General features: G+C 46.4%; 1 protein-coding gene across 5 annotated transcripts in view; it reads right to left on the minus strand.

The window, feature by feature from the left end:
- Positions 1 to 15,373, minus strand: part of LOC135386331 (zinc finger protein 236-like) — an 87,999-nt gene that overhangs the window by 27,447 nt on the left and 45,179 nt on the right. Inside the window, exon 1 of one of the 5 annotated variants that reach the window (XM_064616177.1) lies at positions 8,354 to 8,373. The exons of the other annotated variants lie outside the window; for them this stretch is intronic. The gene's annotated coding sequence lies outside the window, so the exon portion shown is untranslated. Of the gene's footprint in view, positions 1 to 8,353; positions 8,374 to 15,373 lie in introns of those variants that run through there. 5 annotated transcript variants of the gene reach the window in all.

Consider the following 15,373-nt stretch of genomic DNA (forward strand, 5'->3'; position numbering starts at 1 on the left):
GTTTAGGACTTTGAGAAGGAGAGAAAAAGAGAGAGGGGAGGGCAAGATTTTGGCAAAGGTTTCCAATTGGGGGAGAGTGAAAAAAAAAAAATAGCCACAGGGCGCCACCACCTTGCTGCTGATGGGGGAGGGGGGGGTTCCGAAAAAGAAAGAAAGAAAAAAAAGCTTCAGCGATAACGCAAGGTTGGACTATAGGGAGTCACTTAAAAAAAAAAAAAAGGTTGACCGCTTTTTATGATTCTTGTTTTGGCTTCGAAATTATTATTGGGATTAGAACGAGGCTTTCAAGGTTAAGGAAGATTTATTTGGACTCTCTAAAAAAAAAAAAATCACCGTTCCGCGCAAGTACGGTATCGACTTTCTCTAATATCCCGAAAACTGGAAAAATACCTCGATTAACTCCGATTGTTTCCCAACTAGCTTTCAGAAATCCTTCGGCATCCAAATACTAGGCAGAGCGCTCGGCAATGGCACGCCGCTATAGCCAGCCAACCAACCAACCAATCAATCAAATCAAACTTGTTCGCTTGTCCAATAAAGATTGTCGACCGTGTCCAAGGGCGAATCCAGTTCTTTTTTTTTTTTTTTTTTTTTTTTGTAGAGGAGGGGATCCAGCCTCACAAAGAAAACTACATACACTACCTAAGGTCAGTTGAACATTACGCGATGACAGCGATAAAGAGGGGATGTGCGGACCCTCTGTCTCGATCCGCTACTCGTCTGATTATCACTGGTCACCAAAGCAACGGCCCCGAGAAAGACTGATTTTTTCTTGAAGTAAAACTGGTAAGACACCGAGAAATGCCACCAAAATGGCGTCGAAAACTACGTATATCCAAATAAATATTTAAAAAACAAACTGACAAAATCACGCAAGTCTAACGGTATGGAGCCCCAATTTACATCCCTGGTTTTGGTCAGTCGATTAATTTTCACGCGTTTGGGTTAGTTTAGTTTTTTTCCTTATTCCATGATAGCACAGTTGCCAGCTGAATCGTGAGGTGAAATCATGATCGCGAGAAGCGCCACGGCGGCCAGTGCGAGAATTAATTTTGAGACCGAAACGAAAGACGTTCCTATATACTGTCAGTTCCACAGCCACCATCACACAGGGAAGTGACCGCGCATTACGGAATAACGAAAACATGTGCCCTAGATACGATAGAGAGGTTAAGGTAGCCTCCATGTTATCAATGTTCTCAATACAGGGTTGCGTCTTCCAATTCTTTACATACTTATTTTTTCTTTAATCAAAAAGCTACGAAAGCAGCATGTACCTCTGTCACGCGGCAAACTGAAGGACATTCCCATCGAATGACAGTCGCACCGAATGTCATTCGTTTGTATTGCATCGAGCTACACGAAGAAACAGAATGTCATTCGCGAATGATGTCAATGTCGATAAATAAGACAGCAGAGTCGAACACGTGAAGCATTATACAGGCACATTGGTAATATTTTTATTTCTTATTGGCTCGGAAGCGTTAGATTAGTTCACAAAATCGTTGCATTTTCAAAGTCATTTAAGGGGGAATTACTTCTGCGCAAGACAATAGAGAACGTTTGTTCGCACAGCGCTCAGAAACGGCGTAAAATATCGTCAAAACAGAAGTATACTGGCGTGTTCTCCTTGTATTACCCTTGTCAATGACACATTTTGTAGAATTTCAGGACTATCCGTTGATTTGTATTGAGCCCCAATTCGCAAATATTTTAGTGCGCGACACTCTATCGAGGTGGCAGCACATGTTCGAGACGCACCAAAACTTTAATTTATTACAAATCAACGGCTCAATCTTATCCTCTAAAAAATACGTCATTGACTAAAGAAAAGATAAGAGAACACGCCAGTACCAATCTTATGATGATACTTTAGAGCGCTCACGTGTTTTGTGCGAACGAAAATCACACTGGATGATAGTGTCATTTTCGTGTAGTGCACTCCAACCAGCGAATGTCACATTCACTACGTGCTTGCTACACGGCTTAAGTAAGTGTCACTTATGTACTGATGGCAATTACGATAGATAAGAATAAACGGCGGCAAATTTTCCAGGCGTGCGCCATTGTACCTTCCTCAGAATGTTTTCTTTGATTTAGAAACACTTCCTGTTAATTTTCTTCCAACATTACACAAATTGGCCTCAAACATGTGCCACAACAAAAATGGCCGCCGCTGGATTGCTGAGACCGCGAAGTTGTAACAGGCTGTTAACGAGAGTAATGACACGGTTTTTTTTTTTTTTTGCACCATCTCACACTGTACTTCAACGAAATAAACACGCTGTTGAAAATGCTTGTTTAAAAATATTGTGGTGTCTGGACCCCTCGCATTATTTTCTCAATATTTTTACCTGTGCCACAAATCCTGCCATCGAGGCTACACACCTTGTCCGCCGAAGACTAGTGAAGTGAGTTTGGGGAACTCACTAAATCGTTAGTGCACTTTCTGCCGAGTGTCACTAAAAGATGTCGTGTGACAGCATAGGAATGACATTCAGTGCAAGTGTCACTCGCTGAAAGTGACACTAAATTAGTCCGTCTGACTGATAAGAAGCCTATCTGCACCACACTTAGCAACGTGGCCACTGGGAACGAGGGTATGGTTCTCCGAAAAACGGTGTTTAGCCTTCCCTCCTTTGTGTCAAAAGTTATCAAATTCGTGATAAAATATTGGAGTACAACTTTCCATTCGTCTTTCATTTCTTGGAACGATTTATCACTGTTGTTTTTGCCACCTCGCTCTACTGTGAGGCTATACGCTGTCGGTGCCAGAGGGCGGAAAGTGAATGAGTTCCCCGAACTCATTCGCGTGTACTGCCATTTGATTTCACCGTGTCGCACGAGACGAATGTCATTCAGTGCGAATGTCATTCGCTGGGAATGTCATTCGGTTTGCCGCGTGACAGGGACAATAGATGCTGTCTTTGCAGTTCATTTATATGGCCAGGCAGATACCCTGTCGAAGAGAGTATGTAATACAACGTAACTAATTACCTAAATTAATCAATTAGCTCTTATTAGGTGAGACAGCAGAGATAGCAGAATGGGAGACTATGCTCGTTGAAAGCCTTTCTATCTTCGAAAAATCCTGAAACGTGCCGCGTGCCGTTAAATATTCCGTCGCCGAATTTCGCCGCGCAAATGAGCCAAAACCAAGACCGCGCGGCTCAGGAGCGCATTACCTTCGTCGACGGAGGGTTATTCGGGCTAGAGTCACTAAATAAGCTTCGCTTCAGAGTATCGACACTGAGTTCCAAGGAAGAGTAGGAGCGCCATCTTGTTTCCGCACCACACCGGTACCTTCCCCATTTGAGGATCAAAGACGGCTACCATAATGCTCCCTGCAGGATAGAGTAGAGTCACTAAATAAGCTATATACGCTTCAGAGTATCGACACTGAGTTCCAAGGGAGAGTATACGAGCGCCATCTTGTTTCCGCACCACACCGGTATCTTCCCCATTTGAGGATCAAAGACGGCTACCATAATGCTCCCTGTGGGATAGAGTAGAGTCACTAAATAAGCTATATACGCTTCAGAGTATCGACACTGAGTTCCAAGGAAGAGTACGAGCGCCATCTTGTTTCCGCACCACACCGGTATCTTCCCCATTTGAGGATCAAAGATGGCTACCATAATGCTCCCTGTGGGATAGAGTAGAGTCACTAAATAAGCTATATGCGCTTCAGAGTATCGACACTGAGTTCCAAGGAAGAGTACGAGCGCCATCTTGTTTCCGCACCACACCGGTATCTTCCCCATTCGAGGATCAAAGACGGCTACCATAATGCTCCCTGCAGGATAGAGTAGAGTCACTAAATAAGCTATATACGCTTCAGAGTATCGACACTGAGTTCCAAGGAAGAGTACGAGCGCCATCTTGTTTCCGCACCACACCGGTATCTTCCCCATTTGAGGATCAAAGATGGCTACCATAATGCTCCCTGTGGGATAGAGTAGAGTCACTAAATAAGCTATATACGCTTCAGAGTATCGACACTGAGTTCCAAGGAAGAGTACGAGCGCCATCTTGTTTCCGCACCACACCGGTATCTTCCCCATTTGAGGATCAAAGATGGCTACCATAATGCTCCCTGTGGGATAGAGTAGAGTCACTAAATAAGCTATATACGCTTCAGAGTATCGACACTGAGTTCCAAGGAAGAGTACGAGCGCCATCTTGTTTCCGCACCACACCGGTATCTTCCCCATTTGAGGATCAAAGATGGCTACCATAATGCTCCCTGTGGGATAGAGTAGAGTCACTAAATAAGCTATATACGCTTCAGAGTATCGACACTGAGTTCCAAGGAAGAGTACGAGCGCCATCTTGTTTCCGCACCACACCGGTATCTTCCCCATTCGAGGATCAAAGACGGCTACCATAATGCTCCCTGTGGGATAGAGTAGAGTCACTAAATAAGCTATATACGCTTCAGAGTATCGACACTGAGTTCCAAGGAAGAGTACGAGCGCCATCTTGTTTCCGCACCACACCGGTATCTTCCCCATTCGAGGATCAAAGACGGCTACCATAATGCTCCCTGTGGGATAGAGTAGAGTCACTAAATAAGCTATATACGCTTCAGAGTATCGACACTGAGTTCCAAGGAAGAGTACGAGCGCCATCTTGTTTCCGCACCACACCGGTATCTTCCCCATTTGAGGATCAAAGACGGCTACCATAATGCTCCCTGTGGGATAGAGTAGAGTCACTAAATAAGCTATATACGCTTCAGAGTATCGACACTGAGTTCCAAGGGAGAGTATACGAGCGCCATCTTGTTTCCGCACCACACCGGTATCTTCCCCATTTGAGGATCAAAGATGGCTACCATAATGCTCCCTGTGGGATAGAGTAGAGTCACTAAATAAGCTATATACGCTTCAGAGTATCGACACTGAGTTCCAAGGAAGAGTACGAGCGCCATCTTGTTTCCGCACCACACCGGTATCTTCCCCATTCGAGGATCAAAGACGGCTACCATAATGCTCCCTGCAGGATAGAGTAGAGTCACTAAATAAGCTATATACGCTTCAGAGTATCGACACTGAGTTCCAAGGAAGAGTACGAGCGCCATCTTGTTTCCGCACCACACCGGTATCTTCCCCATTCGAGGATCAAAGACGGCTACCATAATGCTCCCTGCAGGATAGAGTAGAGTCACTAAATAAGCTATATACGCTTCAGAGTATCGACACTGAGTTCCAAGGAAGAGTACGAGCGCCATCTTGTTTCCGCACCACACCGGTATCTTCCCCATTTGAGGATCAAAGATGGCTACCATAATGCTCCCTGTGGGATAGAGTAGAGTCACTAAATAAGCTATATACGCTTCAGAGTATCGACACTGAGTTCCAAGGAAGAGTACGAGCGCCATCTTGTTTCCGCACCACACCGGTATCTTCCCCATTTGAGGATCAAAGATGGCTACCATAATGCTCCCTGTGGGATAGAGTAGAGTCACTAAATAAGCTATATACGCTTCAGAGTATCGACACTGAGTTCCAAGGAAGAGTACGAGCGCCATCTTGTTTCCGCACCACACCGGTATCTTCCCCATTCGAGGATCAAAGACGGCTACCATAATGCTCCCTGCAGGATAGAGTAGAGTCACTAAATAAGCTATATACGCTTCAGAGTATCGACACTGAGTTCCAAGGAAGAGTACGAGCGCCATCTTGTTTCCGCACCACACCGGTATCTTCCCCATTTGAGGATCAAAGATGGCTACCATAATGCTCCCTGTGGGATAGAGTAGAGTCACTAAATAAGCTATATACGCTTCAGAGTATCGACACTGAGTTCCAAGGAAGAGTACGAGCGCCATCTTGTTTCCGCACCACACCGGTATCTTCCCCATTTGAGGATCAAAGATGGCTACCATAATGCTCCCTGTGGGATAGAGTAGAGTCACTAAATAAGCTATATACGCTTCAGAGTATCGACACTGAGTTCCAAGGAAGAGTACGAGCGCCATCTTGTTTCCGCACCACACCGGTATCTTCCCCATTCGAGGATCAAAGACGGCTACCATAATGCTCCCTGTGGGATAGAGTATAGAGTCACTAAATAAGCTACGCTTCAGAGTACCGACACTGAGATCCAAGGAAGAGTACGAGCGCCATCTTGTTTCCGCACCACACCGGTATCTTCCCCATTCGAGGATCAAAGACGGCTACCATAATGCTCCCTGCAGGATAGAGTAGGGTCACTAAATAAGCTATATACGCTTCAGAGTATCGACACTGAGTTCCAAGGAAGAGTACGAGCGCCATCTTGTTTCCGCACCACACCGGTATCTTCCCCATTCGAGGATCAAAGACGGCTACCATAATGCTCCCGGCAGGATAGAGTAGAGTCACTAAATAAGCTATATACGCTTCAGAGTATCGACACTGAGTTCCAAGGAAGAGTACGAGCGCCATCTTGTTTCCGCACCACACCGGTATCTTCCCCATTTGAGGATCAAAGACGGCTACCATAATGCTCCCTGCAGGATAGAGTAGAGTCACTAAATAAGCTATATACGCTTCAGAGTATCGACACTGAGTTCCAAGGAAGAGTACGAGCGCCATCTTGTTTCCGCACCACACCGGTATGTTGCCCATTCGAGGATCAAAGACGGCTACCATAATGCTCCCTGCAGGATAGAGTAGAGTCACTAAATAAGCTATATACGCTTCAGAGTATCGACACTGAGTTCCAAGGAAGAGTACGAGCGCCATCTTGTTTCCGCACCACACCGGTATGTTGCCCATTCGAGGATCAAAGATGGCTACCATAATGCTCCCTGCAGGATAGAGTAGAGTCACTAAATAAGCTATATACGCTTCAGAGTATAGACACTGAGTTCCATGGAAGAGTACGAGCGCCATCTTGTTTCCGCACCACACCGGTATCTTCCCCATTTGAGGATCAAAGACGGCTACCATAATGCTCCCTGTGGGATAGAGTAGAGTCACTAAATAAGCTATACACGCTTCAGAGTATCGACACTGAGTTCCAAGGAAGAGTACGAGCGCCATCTTGTTTCCGCACCACACCGGTATCATCGCCATTTGAGGATCAAAGACTGCTACCATATTGCTCCCTGTGGGATAGAGTAGAGTCACTAAATAAGCTATATACGCTTCAGAGTATCGACACTGAGTTCCAAGGAAGAGTACGAGCGCCATCTTGTTTCCGCACCACACCGGTATGTTGCCCATTCGAGGATCAAAGATGGCTACCATAATGCTCCCTGTAGGATAGAGTATAGAGTCACTAAATAAGCTACGCTTCAGAGTATCGACACTGAGTTCCAAGAGCGAGCATGCGCCATCTTGTTTCCGTGCCACGCTACCCACGCGCACTGCGCGCGATGCCATCTATCGTGCGCGGGTGAAATGTTCCTTTCATTTTCAATCAGCAGTCCGCCTTGAGCTCACCTCGGCATCTTTCATGAACCGTGGAAATTTCCAGTGTTTTCTGGACCTCGAAAACGCCATTTTCAAATTCGACGGTATTTGAGGGTTTCGAGGGCCAATGGGTACCATGTTTATACTTTCGCGTCCTGGTGCTTCTGCAAATGTTCAACAACGTAGAGAGTGCACCTTTAAAATGGACTTTCAGGTAGAGAGTAACCTTTGCGAGAAATTGAAATGGGCAGCGCGGTCCAACGCCCAAAAACCCCCTGAATCGGAAAAGTGCAATGAATTACATCGCCAGAGAACGCCGAACCAGCACGTGCTTCGTACTTGCGTTCCAACTGCCTCCCTTCCCCTACTAGTGAGAAATGAACTCGACCGTCTTCAGAAGCACGCGCTCAGTCACGAGGTGCGTGTCCTTCCTCGCGCGCGCACGCAGGGTCACGTGACCTGGGGCTTATCGCGCGCTTCCTGTGGCGGACGGAACGAACGCGAGAAAGAAAAGCGGGATAAACGTGCCCGCAAAGCAGAGGATGATACGATGAGGAGGAGGAGGAGAATGATAAGGCCACAGAAGAGTTTAAAAAAAAAGAAAAAAGCGCCTGACCATCGCGAAAAGGAAACGAAGCAACAAAAGCGCCAACAACGAGCGAGAGCAAAATTACGGACTCTAAAAAATAGATCGTAATTTCGTCCTCTTTGTAAGCCTCTCAAGGTCGGGCGTAATTATAAACGCGAAAATAACGCTTAATTAAGTAAATACGAAAGACTGAAGTAAAAAGAAAAGAAAATATTTTAACACTGAGACTGAGTATGCATTCATTTCACAATTCTTTTGACTCATTCGTACTGTATTCAATATGCTACAAATGCCGAAAACATTATGTGGGAAAGCGCATGCATCTACTAGACTACTAATTGCCTAAAATTCATTGACTCACTTTCTTCGGGAGATGTTTTAGGGGGGTGGGGGGTGGCACCAGTGCTGCTCTCGTAGCTTTAAAAAAAAAAACTGTAAAGGATGAAAGAACACCCTTAAATACTGAAACATACTTAATACCAGTGATGGCCACTAACTACTTCTACAGTAGTTTAACTATAACTACTAACTACTTTGTGACTGAGTAGTTTAACTACTAGTTCAACTACTTTTCGGGGGAGTAGTTAAAACTACTTTTTAACTACTGCGATGTAGTTTAACTACATCTATAACTACTTAACGTTGTCCACCAACACCAATCCCTTGTAGTGTTCTTGGACACCTAAATATGAATCACGAGCAATAATAAATTTTGGCTCAAGCCATTGCTACGGTCATCAGATACAAAGCTTGCGGCGGGATTCTTTCTGTGCCTACGCGATAAACTAAGCTGCAGAATTATTTCACAGCAAATCAAATGAGGCTTCACTAGACAAGCATTAAAAGTGAAGATTTAGTGCACATGCACGACACAATTGCTCTGCACCTCCGTTCTCATCAAACAAGTAGCTCAAGGTAAAAGTCGGAAGCACAATCGTGGCGTAAAGCTTGCGGCAAAATCGGAAGTAGTTGGCGCCTTCAGTAACCTAACTACTGTAGTCAACTACTTAAAATAGTAGTTTAACTAGTAGTCGCCACTACATTTCTGAAAGTAGTTAACTACTTCTTAACTACAATCAGGTAGTTTAACTACATGTAGTTAACTACTGGCCATCACTGCAATACTTACGCCTTACTTAATGCGAATACTTAGATACTGATCGGCTTAGCGATACATTCTAAGACCGTTAAAACCCCAGCGGAGGTGTTGCAGACAATAAAGGTCAAACACGAGACAACACACGCACCGACTGCTAACCAAAAGTTTTATTCGTGAAAACAATGCACGCTTTATAAACACTCAACCCTCTCACCCCCCCCCCCCTCCCGTCCTCCTATTGTCGAACAATTTCGAACTTTCAAAACTTTCAAAATTTTCCTTGTCGACTTACCCGCTTGATAGCAGAAAACCCGGCAAGGAAAATTTTGAAAGTTCCAGACTGTTCCGACAGGAGGAGGGACCTGAGAGGGTTGAGTGTTTATGAGCGTGCGTTGTTTCCACGAATAAAACTTTGGGTTGGCACTCAGTGCGTGTGAAGTACGATTAAATATGAGGACGGGAGAGAACGAGATATCGAAGGAGAAATAAAACCCTGTCTTATCTGTCAAGCTGTTCATCGGGAGTTGTTCATCAGCAAAATATTTTCGCTGTGGTGCGGTCTATTGTCACCGCGCAATCAAATTTACAAAATTTTCACGAAATTTACAAAATTGTCACCGCGCAATCAAATTTACAAAATTTTCACAAAATTTACAAAAACTGTCGCAGAAAGCAGCCGCAGACACACGGTCCCGGCGTGACGTCGAAAAGTAACTTTTTTTCCCCCTTGTTTCTTTCTTCTCAGCTCAGGCTCCCTGATTATATCCACTTGAGCTGCGCCGCTCTACGTCACGAGTCACATGCCTGGCTTATTGCGTTTATTTAACGCACCTTTGAAGCCTTGGGGCGCGTTAAGTAGCGGCTCCGGGGCGCGCTCCTTTTTTTACTAAGCGGCGACATTTATTTATTTATTTATTTTTTTTTTTGCTGAGTGTGGCGCTCCTGAACCAACGAGTCGGAGTGCTTCTCGCGCTCTCCACACTATACAGCCGGATCGGAAGACTGCTCTGCAGAAAAACAACGTTCACCGACACCCAGAGGCCTACACGAAACGCTCGCTTGTCTTCAAAACACGTTTAGTAAAGGCTCCGGAGCGCGGGACAGAGTGGACGAAGCGCACTCTGCAGAGCCGCTACTTAAAGGGACTATCGCATCCGGGAACGTATGTATGATACCGATAGGGTAATGTTCCCCACCGCTTCAGAGTCAACTTTGCCAAATTTATCTTCCGGAAACAGCTTACGTATTAAGTAAACGAGTTTTAAAATGTCCGCATTCCATCTGCAGCCAACAGGACGATGACGTAAGACGGGCGCACGAATTGGAGCGCTGCGCAGGCATTGTCTCCGAGATCGTCTGCTTGGCGTTCGCATCGCACTATACTAAGTGAAAAGTGCTCGGTAAATACGCTGACTTTCGCTTACCAGTGTCAGTGCAGACGTAACCATGTCGCGTGAAACACGGCGTTACGCTCCTGACTGTACGAACACGTTCAACGTTAACCAGAAACAACATTTTGCGAGCCGGTAACAGAGAAGACGCCGTCCCCTAGCATTCCGCCTCGCCCGCCCGCCTGTCCGTCGGTTGCCAAGGCTACCAAGGTCCCTTCGGCCGCTCCCGTGATTGGTATTCTCCATGTCAAAGGGCGTGCAGTGATTGGCCTCGTCCGTGTGACGTTTCTAGAGAGGGAATCCAGGAATGCGTCGTCTGCCCTTGCCAAGTTTTTTATATCAAACTACACAGGAACAACGCTGCCAATTCGCGTCGGGTTTTCGGCGTTATTATCAGTGATGAACGCGGAGTAAAATAGCACTACAATTTCCGAATCGACCGGGACGGATGCGATAGCCCCTTTAACGCGCCCTTGGCGAAGCCGCGTCGCGTCAGTTTGAGGGAGAGGGGCATCCCTTTCGCTTTCACGGCGCAACCTCTCCCCCTCGTACATCGCGCCACCTGAGCCCCTGAGCTGAGTAGAAACCGGCGAGCGCGCTCGCTGAGCTATCAAGGGACCGTGGTTTTATGTTGAATGGACCATTTCCCAGAGCCGTTTATTAGGAGAGTTTGGCCATTGGGAGGAGCCTGTCCCAAAGCGCGCCATTTGACGTCACACGATGGGCGGCGCCAAGACCAGTGGCACCATTTTGGATCAGGGCTGTCGCCCTGAAATCTCCCATTCCGCCATTTTGGAGCAGAGGCACAGCCTTGAAGTCGGTACAGCCGATCAAGTGGGCGGAGCAATGACGTCTGTGACGTCACGGCGTCTCCCCCATCTCCGGGCGGCAAAAGACCACAGAATGGCCAAACTCTCCCTATAAACGGCTCTGCCATTTCCATATTCGCGTCGCCCCTGGCGACGGAATGTCGAACGTCCTGTCTTTCCCCCCAATAATGGTGACACTTTTCGGACTGGCACGTTGCGTGGGAAAGCATAAGCAAGACAAGATTGGAAGAAGAATGCGGAAAGAGTGAAAGCGCATTGTACTCATTACCAGAAACTCAAACGTCCGCGTAACCTTGAAACCGATTATCTCCCCACAATGAACATGACAGTCACCGGCAGGTGGGTCCATAGCGATGTTTTCCGCTCAAAGATGGCTGACACAGGGGCTGGGCATGCGCATACGCGTTGTCGGAAAAGGTCCATTCCAATTGCATACCGGGAGCACTTCCGGAGCAAGTGTGGCTGCTCTGTCGATCTGGAGCAATTCTGTTCTACTGGCAGATTTAGGAGCAGAGTCTGAGTCTTCAAATGGCAGCTCTGGCGCGGCATTCGTGCCAAGGTTGCCTCCACGGAGCAACAACGCCGACTGCTCCGCCAAAATCGGCAGATTTCACCGGAACCCCCGCGTCACGTGGCATGTGGTTTCTGCTTCCGGGTCCTGTCGTTTACTAACGTGCCTTCCCAAGCAGCACAATGTACTGAAAGTCGAGTGCTATAGGGGTGGACGGGTAGGTGGAAGGCCTGAAACTAAAGAACATTGATAAAACACATACCGTCTACCCCTATTGCACTCGACTTTCAGTACATTGTGCTGCTTGGGTTTCATGCGATGTTTCGACTGCGACCGGCGCGGCCTAAAGTTTCCGGTTTTATCGAAAACGTCGTTCGTGAGTACAGCGATAAGGAGGTACACGACAACTTTCTACGCACATCGAGGAAGTTTAAATGTTTAGAGGGAGTTGTAGAACTCGTTCCGCAGTCACCTGGGTCCGGTCGCTTCCTCTAACGAATGTGCGAATGTTCCAATAGCAGTTACAGATATGCTCGTGGCCGGAGTGGGCCGCTCCCCCGTAGGAGTCGGCTGATTACTCCAAATTTGCCATTGGAATTCAACATTAGTAGGGAGTTTTACTACATCTGAAGGAACTCTACAAAAAGGATACGATAAGTGAGCTTATCAAATCGAAGCTTAGCAATGCGATGTCATCCACATGAAAAACAAACACAAAAAAAAAGCAGAAAAAAAAAGAACAGGGCGATTGGTTTATCAGGTTTTCGAAACTGTTATCGTGAACACTTTCTGATGTAACGAAAAATCGCTAGTGTATCGTAATCACTCGAAGAAAACGATAGGATAAAGAGGAAGCTGCCATTTTAAACCAAATATCAGCAACGTGATGTCAGCCGCTTCGAGGGAATAAAGGCGGTTGGCTTATCGTGTTTTCGGAACAGTTATCGCAAACATCTTCGGATCTACTAAATCTCGCTAGTGTCAGCACTCTCTTTAGGGAGTGGGGTTGTATGCTCTAACCCCCTACTGGAGAGTAATATATTACTCTCCGGCAGGGAGAAAGGTGTTATGTTACTCCCTTGAGGGAGTGAGGAGACTCCTTTGTTGAGAGTTATTGTACTCTCCAAAAGGGAGTGATATACAGTGAACCCTCGTTAATATGACCCCCGATAATCTGACATACGCGCTTTATGACCATACTCCTGGGGAACAATGCAATGAAACCTCTGCAAATCCCCCTCGTTAATATGACAATTCCGCATTATGACCAAAATTCTCGGGAACGATCACGGTCATAATAACCAGGGTTCACTGTATGCGGTTTAAAAAAAAAAAAGAGTTAAAGTACACCCTTTTTTTTTAATAGTGTACGTAACACGTCGAAACGGCAAAAACAAGAAAGAAAGAAAGGAAACATGTAAAATGAAAATAACTAAATAATATAACCGCATTGGACGCACAGCTGAAACAAAGTGTTTGACTTCTTCACCGACAGCACCTCCAACCCCCTTCACATCAGACATCCCATCCCGCCTTGGCGCGAGGCTGAATGTTGACTTTTTGAAATCGCATCCACCCCCCCCCCTCAAAAAAAAAGGGGGGTTAATATAGTTTAAACTGAACGTCTGGCGCTTTCGTGACGTCACACTTCGCCCGCAGAGAGAGAGAGCGTCTCGTCAGTATATTTTGCGACCGGCGTATAAGGACGATCATCCATAAAATGGGTCCCTGTTCGGATCCATTGGACGGTAATGAAAAACGAGCGTGACCTGCTACGTGCCTCGCATGGGACGAAATGACGTGTCAGGGACGAATATTACTCGAGAAAACACCGACCATGACTCGGGTATACGAGGGCGACTAAAAAAAAAAATATGACTTTAAAATGTCTCGCTGCTTGTAAGGTTACACACGCGATATGTGTCTCGTAAAAAAAATAACTACGAGTACGGATAGAGGTTAGCGCGGGTAACACGGACAGTATCCGCACGTAAAATATGCAACAGCGTTACTTGAAATAGGTGTATAGTATCCGCATCCGCGAGAATATTCAGTATATTCACGCATCCGCGATCATTGCATTTCGCCAAATTTGCACGTCGAAAATCTTCCTCGACAAACGTTTTTTACCTGCGATCATGGAAAACCGTTATGTCGTCGTGGTATTCGATTAGTAAGAGTTAGCACGTTTGGAATTTACTGAGCGCTCTGACTAGTGACTCCACCTTACGGGCGTCGGCTAAGACACTAACGCTGACTATATCTATACGACGACTTCAAAACGTTCAATTACCATCTCCAATTAAATCACCTGCGCGCACCGATGTTTTTGGGATTTCCTAAACGTGTTATCTTCCCGAGCGATCCACCTATAGCAGACGACGGCCTTGGGTGAGATGACGTGTGCTGGGCCCATGAACGAGAGAGAGGAGGACAATAATTGTGGGAGAGTGAAACAGAGGGCCAGCCGTATGACACCAACGCGTTTCCCGTTTCGGTTTTACAGTTACCCGCGCAATTTACCGCGTGATATGAACATACTACCTTCAGAACTGGCACGCAAAATATTTTATTTTGGTATATATTAAATTATATATATATAATATTTCACCACCGGTCGAGACGCGGGAGGGGCGAGGAAACACACAAATGCAAAACGAAAGAGAAAAAGAAAGAGAAGCCGCGCGTCGAATTATTGGTCGGATGAAATGACGTCGCAGATTGGCAGCCAATGGCAGCAGCTTTTCTGAACCGCGAAATTGAAAGCTCTCTGGGCTTCCCTCTGTCCTCGTATTTCTGGCGCGTCCCAGGACTCGTAATCGTAATTTCTAAACGTCCCGACATAACTGTAAAAAATGGCGTCCAAAGTGTCGCGCGCTGAGCCCTCTCATTGGCCTCCTAAGATAACGTGACATTCATATCACCTATGACACGTGACGTCACACGTCACCTCTGTCTCTGAATGCCCGACTCCTCTTATTCACACGAGCGACATTTACCCAGAAGCAGAAGATGCGAAAAACGTCATAGCTTTCTGCTGTCACGTGCACCGCTAACCATGGGGAATATCCTGCGACACAGCCACAATATATTCCGTAGCAGACGACAGGAAAAGACGCTGACGGCGTCGTCTGCTAAGTGTCGTCTGCCAAATGCGCAGTATACGACATTCCCGGTATTCCGCCACGGAACTTCGGCTCTGTGAGCAGTGTTTTCGCTTTTTCTTCCACTAGAATATTCCGTGACGATGTCGCTCGTGTGAACACACGGTTAAATTCTTTGCTCGTGTTTTCTCCCCTTATTTGTCCTTTGCTTTTGATTCCGTGCTAGTACCTTGAAGCCACTGTTGCTACGGAAGGTACACATACAAATGGAGAGCAGAAAAACGGGGGCATCTTTCTAGTGGAAAGCCCCGAAAAAAATGTTGGGATTCGACCTCACTACCTCCGCGGAGTAACGAGGGATTCGCAAAAATGGCATCAGCAGGTTCTTGCCTCGTATCGGTGTCTGGTCCGCCCACGGTGACGTCAGGCGGCCAAAGATCTCTCTA

Source organism: Ornithodoros turicata, chromosome 2 (assembly GCF_037126465.1).
Source record: "Ornithodoros turicata isolate Travis chromosome 2, ASM3712646v1, whole genome shotgun sequence".
Lineage (NCBI taxonomy): Eukaryota > Metazoa > Arthropoda > Arachnida > Ixodida > Argasidae > Ornithodoros > Ornithodoros turicata.